Raw genomic sequence first — 10,422 nt, 5'->3', positions numbered from 1 at the left:
TAATGCTTCTCAACCTTTACTGTGCGTGTGAATCAGCTGGAGATTTTTTTTTTTTTTAAGATTTTATCTATTTATTTGACAGAGAGAGACACAGTGAGAGAGGGAACACAAGCTGGGGGAGTGGGAGAGGGAGAAGCAGGCTTCCCGCAGAGCAGGGAGCCCTATGTGGGGCTCGATCCCAGGACCCTGGGATCATGACCTGAGCCAAAGGCAGACGCTTAACCGACTGAGCCACCCAGGTGCCCCTCAGCTGGGGATCTTCTTAAGGCGTTGATTCTGATGCAGTAGGTTTAGGGGAAAGCCTGAAATTCTGCATTTCTAAGAAGGTCTCAGATACGCTGCTGCTCGTGGTCCACGTCCCACACTTTGAGCAGCAAGATCCTAAAGGCTGAGAACCACCTGTGTATTTGGTTTGCATTTTTTAAGGCTGTGTCCTTCAGGTTACCAGCCTGCTGGGCAAGCATGAAAGGAACTTCTGTTTCTCATTGGATTTGTTCATGCTGGTATTTCTCACTTTGTTCTGAGCAGTAGAGATCATTTTTAAGAGGCTCAAAGAGAACTCTGCCCAGGCCCTAAAAACTGGAGTGCACATCTGCATGTTTTCCACTTAACAAACCCTTCGATGCTCCAGATCTCATTTAGACTCTGGAAAGACAAAGAAAATTGATACAGGATTCCTTAGGGCACGCACACTTACAATAACCAGTTGTCCTGGTTTGCTGGGACTGTCCTGGTTATAGCACTGAAAGTGTGACCCTAGCTGTCATACTTTATCAAGGAAGAATAAAGAATATTATAGGCCCATAACAATGACACAAGGTAGTAAGTACAGATAGGGAACCAGCAAATTCAGCCTGAGGGGTCAGGAAAACCCAGATTAGAACTAGCCTTAGAGGCTGAATAGGAGTTCTCAGGATTGGGGGCTGAGGGTGAAGAGGGAGGGAGCATTGAAGGCCAAGGGAAAAGCATGTGCAGAAGTACAGAGATACCTGCATATGATAATATCTCAAACTGCTCTGAGCCTCATCCATACAATCTTGTCTTAATTTGACAGGGTTCAGTAATCTACACATGAATTCTTCCCACAGAGTAAAGCCCAGGCTGCCTTTGGGGAGTGAATACAGCCCCACCCTGGGGCTCTGCTAAATGCCTGTTTTCTGATAGCCAGTTCCTTTCTTTAGCTTGGCAAATGGATAATTTTCACATGTTCTTCAGTATTTCTCAGGCCCTGTTTTGGTTCATTCATCTGTTCAACAAATACTTATTCTACACTTACTGTATGCCAGAACAGTTCTAAGCACTTGTAGTATGTCACCCAATACCCCTGCCCTCAGGGAGAGTACATTCTAGAAGAAAGAGGCAACAAGCAATAAGCTTTTAGAAAGTAAATGATATCTGCTGGCAGGTATAAGTGCTGTGGGGAAAAAATACTAGAAGGTAAAGATTATCAGGAATATAACTTTTTACAGGTGGTCAGGAGAGGCCTTTCTAATTCAGTGGTATTTGAGCAGTGGCCTGAAGAAAATAAAGGAATGGTGGTGCTTAGATATCTGTGGGAGGCCATTTCAGGTCGAGGGGGCTGCAGTGCAAAGGTCCTGAGGGTGCCTGACATGTGCAAGGACCAATAAGGAGACGAATGAGTTTGGAGTGAAGTGAATGAAGCAGTTGTGTGTAGGAGGAAGGGAGGTCACACAGTGGACATGTGGGGTCTGGGGCCAGTGTAAGGATTGACGCTGAGTGGGATGGGAGCCCCTGGAGGGGTTCTGAGCAGAGGAGGAACATGCTCTGACTTATATTTTTAGAGCATCACTCTGGCCTCTAGTTCAGAAACAACTGTTTGTGGGGAAGGGTCGATGTAGGGAATCTGGTTATGCAGCAATTACAATAGCCCTGTCAAGAGATCACAGTGGCTCTGACAAATGTGGGTGCAGTGCCGTGGTGACAAGTGGCTCTCTGCGTCCACTGGTTCCCTGCACAGTCACTGGTCTCCCGGAGTCCAGGGAACTTCTCCAAGGCCCTAAGTGATCTAGGCAGATCTCTCCATCCTCCCGGGGCTTCATTTTCCCCATCTATAAATTGATGCCAGACAGCAATATCTGCCTCACCAAACTCACCAGGTTCTTGTGAGAATTAAATGAAATCATAACTTGGAGAGCATGGAGCAAAGCAGGAAGGAAAACACATCTGAGTCAGAACCCACCCTCTAGATAATCTGCCAGTACAGAAAAAGAAAAGCTCTTGTCTCGTCACAGGTTCAGCTAATCCACAAAGGGGTACTACCAAATTTAAAGGTTAAACCCCAAATCACAGATTGAGAAGAGACATTTATGATCACCTGATCAAAGCCCGTATCTCTGAGATAAAGAAACAGAGATGCAGAGATAAAGGTGGCTTTCCCAGGATGACCCAGTGAGTGGTGGAAACACGCATGGGTCCTCGTTCTGAGTCTTCTTCTACCAAGGGCCCCATTCAAAAGTGGTAACAAAGGTCCCTATCTTGAAAGCCAGTCAAAGCATAATCATCAAAGGAAAAGGAAGAGAAGGCGCTCAGTTGGGAGGCCTATGACAGCTTTGTCGCTTTCGGGTACATCTTTATATTCAGTCCTCCCAATGACTGCTTGAGGTTTCAAATACCCCCGTTTTAGAAGAGACTCTGAAAGATCAGCCGAGTGACCTCAACTCACACAGCCAACAAGTGGCTAGGAAAGGATTTCTGCTCATGTCTCTGGCACCTAACCCAGCACTTTTTCCCTGGCATTTAGTGAAAACCTTTGGAGAGAGCAGAAGTTGGTTTAATTTGGGGAGACAGTATCTCTATTGTTCTAATTATTCTCCCTGAATCCTTCAGCAGAGGATTCAGAGGAAGGTTTTTATTTGTGAGTGTGGTCTAGTGCTTACTAGAATTTCTGAGCTTTTTATTTGAAGTTTCAACAGGCTTACTGTGATGCTTTTGAAGTATTGAGTGTAAATATAAGCCTAAAAACATTACCAGGCCAAGTGCAGTGACATATTTTTAGATGATGGTTGGAAGAGTTATAAAAGTGGATGCTTTACAGAGACACAAGCACTGAGGTTCACATGGTGAGACTGAGCAAGAGAGAGAGAGAGATCAGGAAAGTACAGGAACTGGTGCAGAGATCACAGGCAAAGCTGCCATAGAAAAGACCTGAAAGACTTGTCCTTGCTGTTCATCTGCGATATGGGACATGTCCTGTGGTTTTAACTTGAAATTGATATATTCTTTTGAATCAAGAGGAAGATTTTAAGAGGAAAAATCTTCTGCTAGAACACAAAACATGGGGTACAGAAGCCAAAGTTTGAGACGTCAGTATATTCCCTGGAATCATGGCTAAGGTCGATGTAGACTTTTTTTTTTTTTAATGTTTTATTTATTTATTTGTCAGAGAGCGAGAGAGCACAAGCAGGGCGAGCAGCAGGCAGAGGGAGAAGCAAGCTCCCTGCTGAGCAAGGAGCCCATTATGGGACTCAGTCCCAGGATCATGACCTGAGCCGAAGGCAGCCACTCATCCTATAGCCACCCACGCGTCCCAAGTTGATAATGGACTTCGAATCCACCAAATGAATACAGGTTCCTTCCACTCCCAATTTCCCTTGGTAGTAGAGGTGGATGCCCAGGGGCTATTGGCTTAGTGACACCAAATGTCTCGGTGGATATTGGGGTCCTCAGGCTGTGAATCTGTAGGGTGAGCTCCCAAGGCACCATGGCCCCAGAGCTGGGGTCCTCTCTGACCCTGCTATGATCGTGTCATCACCACTGAGCTTTCACCCTGGTTCTGATTTGAACCCTAAGCCCAGAGGACTGAAGTCCCCTCATGAACACAGTAAACCTTCCCAAACCCCTCTCCTCTGAGACTGAGCCATCTCCCTGGCCCCAGCTAGGGGCTCCAGTCCACTTCTGGTCAGTCAAATCTCTCCAGGCATCACCACACTGCCACCTTCTGGCACATCGGAGATGTTCATGGTCAGGCTCTGGCACCCTCCCTCTCCACTCTGTGGCAAGACTCTGTGGAGGGGTATGATGCCTGCCTATGCGGCTCTAGCCTTTTGGGATGTGGGTGCTGGTTACTGCCTAAGATGGGGCTAGACCCTTCACTCACTCATTCTTCCAGTGGACACCCTGAGGTTTGATTAAGTCTCATGGCTGAAGCTATGTGAATTAAGGCAGTTAATAAGATTAGTGGTAATTATGATAATTGCCACTCTGAGTGAAGGCTTTTTATAGTCAGACTGGGTTCTAGTCCCTATTCTAACTTACTAGCTGTGTGACCCTAGAGTACTTACCTTATCTCTCTGATCCTCTTTTCTCATCTATAAAATAGGGGTCATGATAGTACCTACCTTATTCTGAAATTAATTGAGTGGCTACATGTATGAGTTACAGCTTTAGTTTTAGGGTAATTCTTGCAAGGTGCTTTGCAAAGTACCTAGCACATAAGCATTCAATTAATGCTAGCTGTGACTATCTTAGTGGTAGTATGTACAACTATTAACTAACCAGTAGTAGTATTTACCAAGTATTCTTCCATGGGCTTTACGTACATTATGTTATTAATTCTGAAAACTTGCAAGTAAAGCCTTATACCCATTTTACAGATGAAAAAGCTGGAACTTAGAGCTTCTAAGTAATGCCTCAAAGCCACACACTTGGTACATGGGTAAATGGCTGGAATTTGAGTCCTGGCGAGTTTGACTCCAAGCCTGAGCTCGCTGGTCTTGAAGATGTGGATGGCAATGAAAGTCTTGAATGACAACTCATTATTACAATAGAAGGGTTGGTGGTCATGTCCTCTGTGATTAATTACCTCAGGAGTGGAACAGATAGTGTTGCAAATAGTAAATACTTCAGCAGTGCAGAGAAAGAGACGATTATTTAGGCAGGCTTATTAACAAAAAAGATTTAAGAGAATTTTTCACTAGTTTTTTTAAACCTTTTTTTCCTGCTTTTCAAAGCAATATATGTGCATTATGTGAAAATTCAAAGACTTCTTTTACTCTCCTACTTTTTTCTTAATCTGTTTCTACAATTGCATATACACCCTCTGACCTAGCACTGCTGCTTTTGACTCTATTTTTTCAAAATAAAACACCAGTATGTGAGGATATATGCACAAGTACATTTTTCGTGTCATTGCTTACAGAGGCCAAACAAATGAGAAACAAAACAAATGTCTTTATTCCTGTCAGTAGGGGGATAGTAAATAAATGGTGACTCATTAATTCTAGAGACCATGATGTGGGTATTACAAAGGCTGAATTAGATTTCTCTACAATGACCTGAATGAAACTGTCTGAGAATCTTAGAAGCTTACGGATTCATGAGCCAAACCTACTGTAACACAAGTTAAAGTAATACAGGGAGAGTAAAAGTTTATGTTTGCATGTGATCTGAGGAAGACTATTTGCACAAGCCCAGCACTGGGGATACACAACTCATTAGCATCTCATGTGACATGGGGATAAGGGTTTTTGTAGACGGTGAACTCGGTATGACCTAGTAGAATGGAGGCAAGGGAGCTAGTGGGTATCTTTGACAGATTTAGAGTATTTAGAATCGGGGAGGACACAATCCTGTTCTTCTCTAGGCTGACCGCATCTAAAGAATCATGTTTAGTTTAAAACACATGTGTTGCACATTCTGCATGGAGCACTGGGTGTTACGCACAAACAATGAATCATGGAACACTTCATCTAAAACTAATGATGTAATGTATGGGGATTAACATAAGAATAAAAAAAATAAATAAAAATAAATAAAACACGTGTTCATCAGAGTAGTGAGGTTGAAACTATGTCGTTGGAAGAATAGCTGAAGGAACTGTACTTTTTTATTTGGAAGACGAGCAGACTCAAAGGGTGGACTATTACTGTCTCAACTTTATGTTACAGGAAATACTAGATTTTTTCTATGGAGCCTCAAAGCTAAAACAGGATCAGTGGGTGGAAGCCAGCAGGAGCTGAGATTTAGCCCAATATAAGGAAGACATTTTTAACCATCAGAGCTGGTCAAAAGTAATAAAATGGCTTTGCCCTGGAGATTCCAGGCACCTATTTTGTCTCTGTAGGTGTTGAAGAGACCTGGTGGGAATAGTGAGAAAGGAGCCAGGTCCTTGATGGGAGCAGTGTGGTGCCTAATACCATCTCCCAACCCATCCGCAACCCAAATCAGAGAATATTCAAGTTAGGCATTTGATCCTGATTTCTGATTTTCAGTCGTGAGAGGGAGAGGCAATGTGTAACCATGCTTACAAACTCCAGCTATCAAGTTGAACAGACGCAGGTATAAATCCTGCCTCCATCATGCCGGCTGTGTGACTCAGGCAAATTACTAACCTCTCCAAATCTGTTTGCTTATCTGTAAAATAGGAATAGTATTGATTCCTTCCTCAAAGAGCTGATATATAAGGACTAATTGAGGTAATAATTCATATATAATGTGTTTAACATGGTATAGCACATAGTGAATTCTCAATAGGTATTTTTAAGTTAAATTATGTAAGCTATTATCTTTCTTATTATATAGGTTCATGTTTAATAGAGTAAAGTGAGATTATTTTCTAATTAATCTTGAACTGTAAATTTCCCCAAATTAAAGTATCTTATTTCCTAAGAAGATTTCTGAAGTCTGAATAAATACGAGTTTATCTTGTTCACCTTGTATTTGGTTGCTTTCCAGGTAGATCTATGCCAGAAAAAGAACACTGAATCTGGACTCATTGGATCCAAGTTCAAGGGGTCTGGCTGTCATGTCTTAGGCAGGTAACTCTAAAATCTGTTTCCTCCTTCATAACGTAAGGATGAGCACTCATAGATTTGTATGGAAGAATAAGTGGGATAACCAATGTAGAAGTGCTTTTCAAATTATAAAATACGAGGCAATTGGGAGTTATTTTTATTGTCATGATTTGCAAAATGGGGGGTATGATTTCTGAAAAACTAAGACTACCAAAGGCAGAACCATTCTGAGAATTTAATCCTAAACCTTTTAGGGCATAGGAGTACCTTTGCAAAATAAAATGAGACACCATGTCCTATAAAAGTAGGCATTGTCAACTTTCCAGAAAACCTTACGGAACCTTAATTTACCTGTCCCGGGGGAAGAAGTAGAAAAGGAACTTGGGTATAATGTAGCATTTACCCAGGGTTTTTCTTAAGAGTAGTTTATTTAGTTATTTACTTATTTACTCAGTTACAACAGATCGAACTTTTTAGTTGCTGATTATGAAAGCAGAGAGGCATGCACCTGAAGAAGGAGGGCTGGGGCAAAGCAGAGGAAGTGCAGGTTTATGGATTCAAAGATATTTCACACTGGATCGGATCTTGAGACAATTTGACCAAAGGGGAGGATCTGGTCAAGAGGTAAAGTAGTTTGCCCATAACTAGAGTGCTCACGCAGCAGCCCTGACGGTGTTCTCCTCAGGTTTGTGCTTTGGTCTGTCTCTTTTGACTTCTAAGTAGATTCTGAGGGGAAAATAAGAGAACGGAGAGAAAGAAGGGAAACGTAAAGAAAATGCCTTTTAAGAGGATATCATTTCTGTCACTCACCCCTCGCAATAAAAAATCAAATGCCTTCATGAATGTGTGTGAAATGCTTGAGTTTTAATGGAAGATAAAGCTTTTTCCCAAGGAAATAAAATATCAAAATCACCACCACTTGGACCGTATTCTAAGGGAAAAAATAGTAAAAGTTTAAAAAAGGTTTCATGGGGCGCCTGGGTGGCTCAGTCGTTAAGCGTCTGCCTTCGGCTCAGGTCATGATCTCAGGGTCCTGGGATGGAGCCCCGCATCGGGCTCACTGCTCTGCAGGATGCCTGCTTCTCCCTCTCCCCCACCCCTTGCTTGTGTTCCCTCTCTCACTGTCTCTCTCTGTCAAATAAATAAATACAATCTTCAAAAAAATAAAATAAAAAAGGTTTCATGCTCCAAAATTTTTATTATAGTACCATTCCTAACAGTGAAGAATTAGAACCACCCAAGTGTTCAACCAATGACAGGATATTTAAGTAAATTATGACAGTCTAGCATACATTATACAACCATTACAAATGGTATTACCAAAATTATGAAATAAAATAAGCAAATACTTTTGTTACAGTGAGTAAAGGAAGGAGGACAACATTGGGTGGGCAGGATTGATCAGAGAGAGGATTCAGAGTAGGAATCTTTGTCCTAGGGGAGGGAAAGGGATATATATATAAAATATATGAATCATAATAAATGAATTAAATTAATAAATTAGTAAATTTCATAAAAACTGTGAATTTCAACAGGGCTTTACAGGGAGACAGACAAATCAAGGAGAGGTGAGCCAAGTTGGAATAGTTTGTACTTTTCTGACTGCAGGAGTAAGGAGGCCAAGAATAGAGTGGGAGGCTACAGTTTCAATACAGGCCACAGTGAGCACTCCCCACACCCAGTGACTTTGACAATGAGCACCTACCTTATGATGAGAAATACCACATGTAAATTTGTTGAGGGAGGACGGATGTCAACATTATAGCCTGTATTACAGCCTTTTGGGTTCAGGAGATTCTCAGCATCATGACAGACAATTTTATAACTGAACAAAAAATTGTACGTATGTGCCAACTGACTAGGGATATTTAGTGGTTCTTTTAATTAAAATTCAGACAGGAATTTTAGATTTGTTACCAAATAACCATTGATAATGCCAATGACCTAATTCACTCTGAATTGATCCTGTCCTGTAGGAAATTGCCATTTATAATTGAACAATCACTTTCCTCCGCACCTCTCCCCACCCCCATCTCTACTCTCATCTACTCTCATCTTAGTGTGGACTTTTTGCCTCTTGATTAAAAAAAGAAAAAGAAGAAGAGAAAAAAAGCTTTATTCACTAAATACTCCCATTATTGTGAAAAGTGTATTGAAGGTTTATAAATATTAACATGGAATTGCTATTTGTCACATAAATTCAGTGTGATTCAACAAATAATCTGAGGAGTGCCAATAAGTGCCTTGTGGTGTACTAGGAGCTGGGGGTACAAAAATCTTGCACAGTCCTTCCTTAGTAGAAGCATAAATAGATTATTTATAGTATGATGTGCAAAGTATAACAGAAGTGTGGGCACGCTATAGAGGAAGCATAGAGAAGAAAGTGACAAGAGAGAAGGAGCTATGAGGGAAGGCTCTGTGGAAGAAGTAGGTGTTTAGCGGGGTTTGGAAGTATGAATAAGGGTTTGATAGGTGGTCAAGTAGAAGGAGAAAGTCATTGAAGGCAAAGGAAACAGCACTTACAAAGGCACAGAGCTGGCAATTGCATGTATCTGCCATTTAGTGATAATGAAGTGCGCTGAGCAGGGGAAAGAGGGGTTCAAGTGAGAATGGATATGTTTTTAGGGGTTACACTGTTAGAGCATGGTTTTAAAATGTTTGTTTATTTACAGTTACTAGGTACCAGACACTGTTGTTTCATAAATATGAACTCTTTTTTTTTTTAAAGATTTTATTTATTTATTTGAGAGAGAAAGAGCATAAGCAGGGGGGCAGCAGGCAGAGGGAGAAGGAGAAGCAGGCTTCCCGCTGAGCAGGGAGCCCGATGCGGGACTCGATCCCAGGACCCTGGGATCATGACCTGAGCTGAAGGCAGACGCTTAACTGACTGAGCCACCCAGGTGCCCCGAACTCTTTTTTTTTTTAAGATTTATTTATTTACTTTAGAGAGAGAGAGAGTGTGTGAGCGCCTGCACAGGTAGGGGGAGGGGCAGAGGGAGAGGAAGAGAGAATCTTAAGCAGACTGCTCTGAGCGCAGAGCACAACGTGGGGCTCCATCCCAGGACCCTGAGATCATTACCTGAGCCAAAATCAAGAGACAGATGCTCAACAGACTGAACCACCCAGGCGCCCCCAAATACAATCTCTTTTAATCCTCATAACAATTTAAGCAGACTGTTGGACTACAGAATTGGAATAAGAGCTGACCTCTAAAATCTGGGATGACTGATCAAAGGAAAAAGAAACAACAACATGGTAAATGTCATATTATAGAACCAGCCTCAGGAACTTTGAAATCCATATGTAAACCTCCTCCAGCAATGAGTCGTCATGCCCCATAAGGAGATTTTGGCTTCATTCTGGGATAGGGAAAAAGGGTCATTATGTACAGTTACTGAGCACCTGAGCCTTTTCATACATATGTCATTTAACCCTCAACATCATCCTAGGGAGTACATGGTGCTCTCCTCATGTTACACGCGAGGCTTGGAGAGGTCAGCCAAGTTGTCCAGATCACACGGCTAGTAAAGTGAAGGAGCTAGAATTTGTCTAACTCAACATCTGAGGTTTCTCCATTCACTGCCTTCCTACAGAAGAACCAGAGAGAGCCACACACCAGAAATTTTCCTCCATCTACTAGACCCTGGTTATGGCTACAGGTAAGGATCTG

Source organism: Leptonychotes weddellii, chromosome 9, assembly GCF_054177405.1.
Source record: "Leptonychotes weddellii isolate Sample4059 chromosome 9, ASM5417740v2, whole genome shotgun sequence".
In the NCBI taxonomy this organism is placed as follows: Eukaryota; Metazoa; Chordata; class Mammalia; order Carnivora; family Phocidae; genus Leptonychotes; species Leptonychotes weddellii.
Note: the sequence above shows the minus strand (reverse complement) of the source record.